Source organism: Hemiscyllium ocellatum, chromosome 47 (assembly GCF_020745735.1).
Source record: "Hemiscyllium ocellatum isolate sHemOce1 chromosome 47, sHemOce1.pat.X.cur, whole genome shotgun sequence".
Taxonomy (NCBI): Eukaryota; Metazoa; Chordata; class Chondrichthyes; order Orectolobiformes; family Hemiscylliidae; genus Hemiscyllium; species Hemiscyllium ocellatum.
Window position 1 is genome coordinate 13,103,264 of NC_083447.1, and position 12,789 is coordinate 13,116,052.

Consider the following 12,789-nt stretch of genomic DNA (forward strand, 5'->3'; position numbering starts at 1 on the left):
TCCAGTGAGTTGTTGCAATCTGGACCGCAGTAAATAAAAGGTAGTTCCAACTGAAACTTTCAAAACAGAACGGAATAAACACGTGAAAAGGAGAGGAATGTGCCGAGGTGTGGGGAATGAACAGGGAAGTGGGACTAATTGGAGAGGTCTTTGAATGAACTGGTATAAGGACGATGGGTTAAATGGTCTCTTCCTTTGCTGTATGATTCATTGGATTCCTGGGCAGCCTGATCCTTGAGTACAGCCTCAATGTCAAAGATTACCCACCTGACAGTGGGCAAATGATCTTTATTTCCAGAAGTCTGTCAGATTTGAAGGGTTTTTTTCTCTATTTCTCCACAGGCAGGGCTGAAATTGGTGTTTAGATTAGATTAGGTTAAGTTGGATTCCCTACAGTGTGGAAACAGACCCTTCAGCCCAACAAGTCCATACCCACCCCTCCCTCTGACAAATGCACCTAACAACTATGGATGATTTAGCATGGCCTGAACATCTTTGGGCTGTGGGAGGAAACCGGAGCACCCGGAGGAAATCCACACAGACACAGGGAGAATGTGCAAACTCCATATAGACAGTTGCCTGAGGTTGTAATTGAACCTGGGACCCTTGTGCTGTGAGGCAGCAGTGCTAACCACAAGCCACCGTGCTGCCACAAATTTACATTCATCGTAGATTTACATCCGTTTTGAGTTCACCTTTCAGCCACAGGGACAGAGCAGTAGAGTCAACCACAGCATGGAAGGGGCCGTTTGACCCAGTGAGTGCCTGTTAGTTCTCATGGGGGCAATTCAGTCAGTTACCTTCCCTCGCATCATCCCCATAGGGAGAGGCTGAATAGGCTGGAGTTATTATCCTTAGAGTGTCAGAGGCTGAAGGATGACCTTATAGAGGATTATAAAATCATGAAGGGCATGGAAAGGGTAAATAGACAATGTCGTTTCCCTAGGGTGGGGGCGTCCAAAACTAAAGGGCATAGGTTTAAATTGAGAGTGGTAGATTTAAAAGGGACTTAATGCAACATTTTCATGTAGAGGGTAGTGTGTGGTGCATGATGGCTCAGTGGTTAGCACTGCTGCCTCACAGTGCTAGGGAACCAGGTTTGATTCCAGTTTTGGGTGACTGTCTGTGTGAAATTTGCACATTCTCCCCGTGTCTGTGTGGGTTCCTCCGAGTGCTCTGGTTTCTTCCCACAGACCCAAGATGTGCAGTTTAGGTGAATTGACCATACTAAATTCTCCATAGTGTTCAGGGATGTGTAGGTTAGGTGCATTAGTCGGGGGAAAAAGTAATAGGATAGGGGAGTGGGTCTGGGTGGAATACTGTTCGGATGGTCGGTGTGGACTTGTTGGGCCAAATGGCCTACAGTTTCCACACTGTGGGATTCCATGATGCTGTGTATGGAATGAACTGCCAGAGGCTGGTATTTTTATATTTAAAAGACATCTGGATGGGTAAATGATCAGGGTTTAGAGGGATTTCAGCCAAATACTGGGAAATGGGACTAGATAAATTTACGATATCTGATCAGCATGGATGAGTTGGACCAAAGGGTCTGTTTCCATGTGTACATCGCAATTGCTCTATGACTATGACTCTATTGTAACTAGACAATCAAGAACAGTCAATGTCAGTGAGGAACTGTGGAAATGAGTTCATATCAGTGACAGGATAGGTGAGAGACAGAGAATGGTGAGAATGAATGAGTGGGAGCGAGAATCAGTGAGAATCTGAGGCAGTGAAAGTAGGAATCAGTGAGCAGTATTGAGAAGGAATCAATGAGTCATTAACAATGAGAGAATGGGTGAGTAGTAGTAGTGCCCCTGCCTCTAGAGCAGAGGGGCATGGATTCAAATCCCACTTGCTCCAGAGAGGTATAATAACATCTCGGAACAAGTTGATTAGGGAAAAATAGGTCAGAGACTGGGTGAGAGTGAATGTGTAAGAAGCTAGGTCCCTTCAGGAGAGGAGGCGATAATTTTGAGTCCCATTGGCTGGTAGAGGCCAGTTTCTCGAGATATTTCCCACAGGAGGTTGTTGAGGGGTGCGGGGACAGGTGGCTTGGATCCATTGGAGTAGGTGAGTGGAGAAGAACGTGCGGGGAATAAACATTAGCCACTGTTACCGAAACACCCCTCTCTAATCTGGGTCAGTCTAGAGAGGGAGAGAGAATTCACTTCCTGGGACTGGGGACATGAATCATGCAGCACAGTAATCGTTATTCAGCCCAACTCTGCTGGCTCTTTGAACATTAATCCCACTTCACTGCCCTGGTGAAGGAGGAAGTCACTAACGTTTGGAGTTTTATTTTCCCTCTCCAATTCTTACTACCTGCCATGGACATGTAGGAACAATGTACTGATCCATTTTTTTGTGGCCATCAGACAGGACTCAAACCCAGGGCTTCTGACCCTGAAGTAGGAATGCTACCCAGTGCACCACAAGACATCCCCATTATGGCTTTACAAGGGTTTCCTCTAACAATTTCTCTTGGAATACCATACTACCAATGGATAAAGGCAAAATAGTTCTGGTGGCTGGAAATCTGTAACAAACACTGGAGAAACTCAGCAGGTCTGGCAATACCTGTGGAGAGAGAAACAAACATTAACGTGGAAAATAGAAAAGTACAGCACAAGAACAGGCCCTTCGGCCCACCAGGTCTGTGCTGACCATTCTGCCTGCACGTGATCTGTATCCCTCTACTCACTGTCTGTTCTGTGTCTGTCTCTTAAACATTGCTATCATCTCTGCTTCCACCACCTCCATTGGCAGTGTATTCCAGGCACTCACCACTGTCTGTGGGAAACAATTGCCTTGCATGTCTCCTTTAAACTTTCCCCCTTTCACCTTGAACCTCTGCGAACAGGGAACTCGTTGACCTGCTGATCGGGGAGGTGCAAAGTCAAGACTTCTTCCTCCAGGATCAACAACGGAGGTCACAGCAGCCTGGTCTGAGGTCGCTATGCAGTTGAAGCAGAGTCAGCCATTTGGAGGAATTCCCAACATTGTAGGAAGAAGCTTGGTGTCTTTCTCCACTCACCAGAATAAGTGCCACTATTTTCTCTGGTACCTCACACCCACACAATCTCTGCTATTGCACCCACCTCCCACCATGCTCTACCACTGTCTCTACTATCTGCAATATCTTCCCTCACTCAGTCTCACACACGTCAACCTCAGATACCACTAACCCTGCTGCCCACTGTGCTATCTAACCAAACTAATCCCATTTTCCAACACTTGACCCATAGCCTTGCATGTCTTAGCATTGCAAGTGCTCATCTAAATACTTCTTTAATGTTATGAGGGTTCCTGCTGCTATCACCCTCACAGGCAGTGAGTTCCAGATTCCTACTGCCCTCTGGGTGAAAAAGATTCCTCTCATCTCCTCTAAACCTCTGCCCCTTACTTTAAATCTATGCCTCCTAGTCACTGATCCCTCCATCAAGGGAAACGTTTCTTCCTGTCTACCTTATCTAAGCCCCTCTTAACTTTATACATCTCAATCATGTCCCCCTCAATCACCTCTGCTCTAAGGAAAACAACTCCTGTCTATCCAAATTCCCTTCCTAATTGAAACTCTCCAGCCCAGGCAACATCCTGGGTAATTTCCTGCTCCTCGGATGCTGCCTGACCTGCTGTGCTTTTCCAGCACCACTCTAATCTTGACTCTAATCTCTACCATCTGCAGTACTCACTTTCACCTAACATCCTTGGAAACGTCCTCTACATCTGTCTACTGCAATCATATTCCTCTTATAATGTGGATTCCTGAACTGCACACAATACTCGAGCTGTGGCCTAACCAACATATACGGTTCCAACATAACCTCCCTGCTCTCAAACTCGATACCTCGACTATTTAGTATTCCATATGTCTTCTTGACCATTTTATCCACCCGTCCTGATATCTTAACGGCCCAGTGTACACGCACACCAAGGTCCCTCTGATCCTCGGTGTTTGCCAGGGTCCCACTATTCATCATGCATTCCCTTCCCTTGTGTCCAAGTACAACACCTCACATTTATCTGGATTGAATTCCATTTTCCACTGATCGGACCATCTGACCAGTCTATCTATATGTTCTTGTAATCCAAGGTTATTCCCCTAACAGTTTATCACCCCACCAGTTTTAGCCCGCAATAGTACTGATCAACCCTTGTACCTTTATTGAGGCCTCTTCTGGAATACTGTGTTCACTTCTGCTTGCCTTGTCACAGGAAGGATACTATTAAGTGGGAGAGGGTTCAGAAGAAATTTCCCAGGATGTTGCCAGGAATGGAGGGTCTGAGTTGTAAGGAGAAGCTGGATAGGCTGGGACTTTTTCACTGCAGTGAAGGAGGTTGAGGGGTGACCATTTCGAGATTCATAAAATAATAAGGGGTACAGGTAAGGTGAATGGCGGGTGTGTTTTCTCTAGGGTGGAGGATTTCAAGACTAAGCGACATATTTTCAATGTGAGATGAGAACGATTTTAAAAAGACATGAGGGGCAATGTTTTTATACAGAGAATGGCTCGTGTGTGGAATGATGTTCCAGAGGAAGTGGTGAGTGAGGGTACAGTTACTACGTTTAAAATACATCTACATAAATACATGAATAAGAAATGTTTGGAGGGATATGGGCCAAGCACAGGCAGGTGGGACTAATTTAGTTTGGGATTATGGTCGGCATGGATTGGTTGGGCAAACCAACCTATGACTCTATAAATAGTTTATATAAACCACAAACAAGGGCCCCAGCACTGACTCCTGTAGGACCGTAATGGATAAAGATTTACAGTCAGAAAAACACCTCTTAATCATCAACCTTTTCTTCCTGCCATTCAGTAAAAAGTGAGGTCTGCAGATGCCGGAGATCACAGCTGAAAATGTGTTGCTGGTTAAAGCGCAGCAGGTCAGGCAGCATCCAAGGAACAGGAAATTCGACGTTTCGGGCCAGAGCCCTTCATCAGGAATGAGGAGAGGGTGCCAGGCAGGCACCCCCACCTTGTCTCATTTGATTCCCTTGAACTCAGCACCGCCCTCCTAACCTGCAATCTTCTTCCTGACCTCTCCGCCCCCACCCCACTCCGGGCTATCACCCTCACCTTGACCTCCTTCCACCTATCACATCTCCATCGCCCCTCCCCCAAGTCCCTCCCCCCGGCTTCCTGCCATTCAGCCAATTATGGGCCCAGCTTACCAAATTTCCTTGGATTCCATCAAACCTTACCTTTGCCATCAGTTTCCTGTGCAGGACTTTATCATCAGTCTTGCTGAATTCCAAGTAGATGGCATCAAAAGTATTGCCCTCATCTACACACCTGGTCACCTCTTCGAAAAACTCAGTCAAATTGGCCTGGCATGAGGTCCCCTTAACAAAATCGTGCAGACGGTTCTTGATTAATCCCAGCCGCTCCAGATGCATATTAATTCTGTCTCTCAGAATCACTTCAAATCGTTTCCCCAGCCCTGAGGTTATACTGACCAGTCTGTAGTTTCCTGATTTATCCCTTCTTGAATAATGGTGCCAGATTGACTATCCTTGAGAACCTCTCCTGTGGCCAGAGAGGAATTGAACATGTTTGAAGGTGTCTCAGTTCCTTCCTCCCTTGGTTTTCTCAACAATTTGGGATACATTTCATCCAGCCCTAGAAATTAATCTACTTTTAAGCCTGCCAAAGCACTCAGAACTCCTCTCTGTCTAAGCTAATTTTAAAAATTGTATCATCGACCTCTCCCTGATTGCCATTCCCATATCATCACTCTCACTAATAAACACCAAACAAAAGTGTTCATTTAGAACTCTATCTACATCCTCTGGCTCCACACACAAACTGCCATTGTGGTCCTTACTGGGCTCGATTCTTTCCCTCATCATCCTTTAACCCTTACTGTACCTAGATTAGATTAGATTAGATTACTTACAGTGTGGAAATAGGCCCTTCGGCCCAACAAGTCCACACCGACCCACCGAAGCGCAACCCACCCATACCCCTACATTTACCCCTTCACCTAACACTACGGGCAATTTAGCATGGCCAATTCACCTGACCCGCACATCTTTGGACTGTGGGAGGAAACCGGAGCACCCGGAGGAAACCCACGCAGACACCTGTAAAACAACTTAGGACTTTCCTTTATTTCTATTGCATTTTTATATCCCCTTTTAGCACTCCTAATCGTTTTATGTTCTCTTGCACATCCTATACTTCTCTTAGGTTTTATCTGTTTGAGCCCACAGTATTTGTCATAAGGCTCCCTTTTCCTCATAATCCAATGCTGTACATTCCTCAATATCCAAAATTTGATGGTCCCACCCTTTCTCTTTATTGGAACATGTTGGCCCTATCTTCTCCATACTTCCTTCTTGAATGCATCCCACTGTTCCAGAGCAGATTCACCTGCAAGTATCTGGCCAAATCATGTCTGATCTTATGAAAATCAGCCTTCACTCCATTGAAACTCTGATTTCAGGCCTACCCTTACCTCAATGTTTCAAATCCAGTTTGACTTCTTCAGAATTCCTAATAAAGCTACCAATGAATCAACTATTTATAAATCCGACTACCCATCCTTTCAGGCAGCAGATTCCAGATCAGAACAAATGTTGTGTAGAAGTGAAAAAGCAGATTACAGGTCCTGGTGTTCTGGATGCTGGCTAAGAAGTGAGGTCCCTGGAGTCATGGTATGGGGAGAAAGAATGAAAAGTAAGAGAATGCAATGTGAGTTCTAATAGCAAGTCTAGAAAGTGTGTTAACAACTGAACGTGTACCAAAGAAAGAACTTCCAAATGTGTGTGTTTGTGTGTGTGTGAGAGTGATGTTAGCAGAAGTTAACTAGTGAGACACTGAAGTGCAAGTAAAACCTAAAGCTTGAATCGACCACACAGTGAAATGACGATCTTCTAAAATACCAGCTCGGCACAGTCAGCTTTGTCGTATGGATGGTTTTATGCTTGGAAAGGGGACGTAAGATTATCGGGGATATGCAGAAATGTAGAGTTGAAGTTAAAATCAAAGCAGCCATGACATTATTGCATGGTGGAGCAGGCTCGAAGGGCCAAGAGGCTGATTCTTGTTCATGGTTTGCATGTTCTTGGACTGAAAGTGGCCCAGCCATAGAACAACGCTTTCCAAGGGTTTTCCAACTATGTTGAAAATGTGTTGCTGGAAAAGCGCAGCAGGTCAGGCAGCATCCAAGGAGCAGGAGAATCGATGTTTCCGGCATGAGCCCTTCTTCAGGTCTCATGCCCGAAACGTCGATTCTCCTGCTCCTTGGATGCTGCCTGACCTGCTGCGCTTTTCCAGCAACACATTTTCAGCTCTGATCTCCAGCATCTGCAGTCCTCACTTTCTCCTTTTCCAACTATGTCTCCATTTTGAGGCTGTAAGATTATCATAACCTGTCATTGACCCATGGGTGGAGACTATCTAATAGAGCAAAGGGGAAAGGGCTTACTTAGTGCTGTGTCAGAGCTTGTGACCCCATAGTTTCAGCTCATGACCCCCTCTTTGGAAGCTCTGCCTTAGAAGACTAAAGTACGTCTAGTTGCTTGAGGTTTTGAAGTGTGACTGAGTAATATAGATATTAATGCAGTCTCTCCAATAGCAGTTCTGAAAATCTTCCTGGCTTTTCTGGCCAAATATCTTTGGAAGCATAGACCTATTGAAATTTTAAAACGCACCTGTTTCCGCAGCATGCTTTCAGAGAGAATTGGGTTTGAAACCGCCTAAGGTTGGGGTGCCACAGTGGCTCATTGGTCAGCACTGCTGCCTCACAGTGCCAGAGACTCAGGCTTAATCCCAGCCTCGGGTGATTGTCTTTGTGGAGTTTGCATGGATTTCCTCCAGGTGCTGTGGTTTCCTCCCACAGTCTAAAGATGTGCAGGTTAGGTGAATTAGCCACACTAAATTGTCCAAGGTTGTGCAGGCTGGATGGATTAGTTATGGGGAATGAGGGTTTCCAGAGATGGGTGGATCTGGATGCAATGCTCTTCAGAGAGTTTGTGTAGATTTGATGATCTACAGCTTTTAAATACATTGATTTAGTTATTCAGCAGAGAGGCCTGAATAACTTTAAATTTGCAATCTCATTTGGAAAGTTTGACATCCAGCCCAATTATTCATGTTCAGTCATCACAAAAGGATCATGTTACATCTAAAGAAGAGACAATGTGGTTGCAGAACTCGATTTGGAGATGCTAGTGTTGGACTGGGGTATACAACAAAGTTAAAAATCACACAATACCAGGTTATAATCCAACAGGTCTATTTGGATGCACTAGCTTTCGGAGCGCGGTGATTGTGGAGTATAAGATCATAAGACACAGAATTTATAGCAAAAGTTTACAGTGTGATGTAATTCAAATTATATATTGAAAAAGACCTGGATTGTTTGTTAAGTCTGTCATCTTTTAGAATGACCATGTTGGTTTCAGTTCTTTATATGGAAATCCCAGAACTTTTTTAAAGTTACATTCTCAAGTGAACTTTAACAACAGGTGCCATGTAGGCCCAGATAATGCACTGAAGGTGTGAGGTGCCCTGTGTAAGGCTGTCTGTGCCCCAATGTTCAGACTGACTCTATTTCTAAAAAAAAGGGGTTTATAGAATCCTTTATTACATGGATTCATGCAGTTTTTGAGCAAAATAATTCTGCAAGTACAAATTCACCCCACAAACGTATATGTGTGCATGTGTGTGTGTGTGTGTGGGGGGGAGGAGAATGAGTTTCTGTGAGACAGCATGTATATATGTATGTGTGAGATATGCGAGAGAACATGTGTATGAGAGAGTCTGCATGAGTGTATGGGTCTGTAGGAGTGTGTGGGTGTGTTTGTAGGAGTGTATGTGTGTGTCTGCAGGAGTGTCTGTGTGCACATGCGCGCGTGCAGTGCAGTGGGGTCACCTGTAGTGTGACATAAACCCAAGGTCCCAGCTGAGGCCACCCCATGGGTATCGAACTTGGCTATCAGCCTCTGCTCGGCCACTCCACATTGTTGCTGTGCCGAAATCCACCTTGGAGGATGATCACCCAAAGGTCCGAGGTTGAAGGTCCCACACTGTTGAAGTGTTCTCCGACTGGGAGGGAACATTCCTGTATGTTGGCTGTTGTGCAATGTCCATTCATCCGTTGCTATAGCCTCGGTACAATCTCGCCAACGTACCATGCCTCAGGGCATCCTTGCCTGCTGTGTATGAGATAGACAACGTTGGCTGAGACACACCTGCCATGTACATGGTGGGAGGTATCCTCATGTGCAATAGTGATATCTGACACATCTTGCAGCGTCTACCGTGACAAGTTTGTATGGTGTTGTCCTGAAAGCTGGGCAGTTTGAAAGCTGGCTTTCAGGACAACATCATACAACCTTGTCATGGTAGACACTGCAAGACGTATCAGAGTGTCAACACGGATAGCACCATTACACATGGGGGCACTTCCCACCATGTACATGGCAGGTACTCATGTGACTCAGCCAACATTGTCTATCTCATGCGCTGCAGGCAAGGATGCCCTGGGGCATGGTACATTGGTGAGGCTATGGCAAGGATGAATGAACACTGCACAACAGCCAACACACAGGAGTGTTCCCTCCCAGTCGGAGAACACTTCAACAGTCCGGGACATCCATGGCCCAGCCTCGGACCTTCGGGTGACCATCCTCCAAGGCGGACTTCAGGACAGGCAACAACACAAAGTGGCCGAGCAGAGGCTGATAACCAAGTTTGGTAGCCATGGGATGGCCTCAACTGGGACCTTGCATTCATGTCACACTACAGGTGACTCCACTGCACTACACACACACACACACACACACACACACACACACACACACACACACACACACAGTTGTGTGATTTTTAAACGTTGCAGAACTTGGTTGGTTAATTGAAGTTTTATGCAACCAGATAAAATCAGATGCCAAAGTTAACATGTCGGGTTCAGCAAACCTTCCTCAGTTCTGAACCTGAGACATTAACTCATCTCTCTCCAAAGATGCTGCCAGACCTGCTGAGCCTTTCCAGCAATTTCTGCTTTTGTATCTGCAGTTAGGGTCATAGAGTCACAGAGATGTACAGCATGGAAACAGACCCTTTGGTCCAACATGTCCATACCAACCAGATATCCTAATCTAATCTAGGCCCATTTGCCAGTACTTGGCCCATATCCCTCTAAACCCTTCCTATTCATATATCCATACAAATACCTTTTAAATGCTGCAATTATACTAGTCTCCACCACTTCCTCTGCAGCTTAGTCCATAAACACACCACCCTCTGTGTGAAAAAGTTGCCTCTTTGGTCCCTTTTATATCTTTCCCCTCTCACCCTAAACCTATGCCCTCTAGTTCTGGACTCCACCACCTCAGGGAAAATACTTTATTTATTTATCCTATCCATGCCCCTCATTATTTTATAAACCTCTATAAGGTCACCCCTCAACCTTGTACGCTCCAGGGAAAACAGCCCCAGCTTGTTCAGCTTCTCCCCATAGTTCAAATCTTCCAACCCTGGCAAAATCCTTGTAAATCTTTTCTGAACCCATTCAAGTTTCACAACAGCCTTCTGATAGGAAGTAGACCAGAACTGCACGCAATATTCCAACAATGGCCTAACCAACGTCCTGTACAGCCGCAACATGACCTCCCAACTCCTATACTCAATGCTCTGACCAATAAAGGAAAGCATACCAAATGCCTTCTTCACTATCTACCTTCGACTCTACTTTCAACGAACTATGAACCTGCATTCCAAGGTCTCTTTGTTCAACAACACTCCCTAGGACCTTACCATTAAGTGTATAAGTCCTGCTAAGATTTGTTTTTCCAAAATGCAGCACCTCACCTTTATCTAAATTTAACTCCATCTGCCACTCCTCAGCCCATTGGCCCATCTGATCAAGATCCTGTTGTACTCTGAGGTAACCTTCTTCACTGCCCACTACACCTCCAATTTTGGTGTCAGCTGCAAACCTACTAACTATACTTCCTATGTTCATATCCAAATCATTTACATAAATGACGAAAAGTAGTGGACCCAGCACCGATCCTTGTGGCACTCCACTGGTCACAGGCCTCCAGTCTGAAAAGCATCACCCTCTCTCTTCTACATTTGAGCCAGTTCTGTATCCAAATGGCTAGTTCTCCTTATATTTCATGAATCTAATCTTGCTAACTGTTCTCCCACAGGAACTTTGTCAAACACCTTACTGAAGTCCATATAGATCACATCCACGTTCCCTCATCAATCCTCTGTTACTTCTTCAAAAAATTCAATCAAGTTTGCGAGACATGATTTCCCATGCACAAAGCCATGCTGACTATCCCTAATCAGTCCTTGCCTTTCCAAATACATGTACATCTTGTCCCTCAGGATTCCCTCCAACAACTTGCCCACAGTGATGTCAGGCTCACCAGTCTATAGTTCCCTGGCTTTTCCCTGCCACCTTTCTTAAATAGTGGCACCACATTAGCCAACCTCCAGTCTTCCAGCACCTCACCTTTGACTATCAGTAATCCAAATATCTCAGCAAGTGGCCCAGCAATCACTCCCCTAGCTTCCCACAGAGTTATATGGTACACCTGATCAGGTCCTGGGGGTTTATCCACTTTTATGTGTTTGAAGACATCCAGCACTGCCTCCTCTGTAATATGGACATCTTTCAAGATGTCCTTGTTAAAGTACAGATATGAGACAGCTCAGGGAATCCCTTGTGGACTCAGACCTGTAAGCCTCTCTCATGATTCGTCCCAGAGATTGTACTCTTTGGTGGTCTGGAATAATAAAATTCTTACATGAGAGTTTAGTTTAATTTTAATCATCCTCTTCATTTACTAATAGCATCACTGTTACAACATAACACTGACACCTATAAGCCAGGCCAACGGGATTCTAATAATCCAGGAGAGTAGAACATCAGCTCTTCAAGAGCCCTGGCAGGCTACTCCGCTGTACTACCACAAACAAACTATCTTTATGCTCCACTTTACAAAGGCTGCATTGTCACAAACACAAAAAGTTAACAAAAGACTGCATGTTCTGAACTAGACAGATAATAGTGAAGGACAATAATTCAGGAGAGATGTCAATTGATACCAAATTTCGTTTCGAGGTCAGAATTAAAGATTGTTTATTAATTTCAGAAAGGAACAGCCATGGATGTTATCGCTTGGCATCTTGTTTATATAGGTTCGCTGATGTTAAGGCAAATTTTTGTAATTATCTTACCTGAATGACCATATTCTAGTATGCAGCAAATGTGTTCTATAATTCAAAATTACATTTTAGTCTAAATGTTTCAGGACAACATTTAAGACTATAAACTTTCTCATTCCCTCCTTTTGTCATTTCATGACAACTACATAGCTTATACAAGTATAATTGGTCCATTTAGTCAATTTGTATTCTTAATAAATCAGGTGCCTCGTCTGGCGAGTCATCATCCAGAGGGGCAGAATCTGAAGGTTCTGGATTTCAGCATGGGAGTTCAGGCATGGAAGTACAGGAGTAGACAAGGGTCGATTAACCAGATTCCTCTTTGGCTTAGGTGAAAAGCAATGTATGGTCCATTTCATGCATAAGCGGACGACAATATATATTCCTAGGATGAGATCAAGGAATATCAATACATCCCACATGATCCATCCACACAGTGACCATAGCCAGCAAGTAAAACTCCATCCACATGAATTGGACGACAGTGGGGCAGGTTCCTTCCCTGTGTCTTGACCCGTTTTGTTAATAACATCTGTGTTGTCTGAAATATCCTTTGAGAAATCATCGATGTAGGTGCAACATTGTT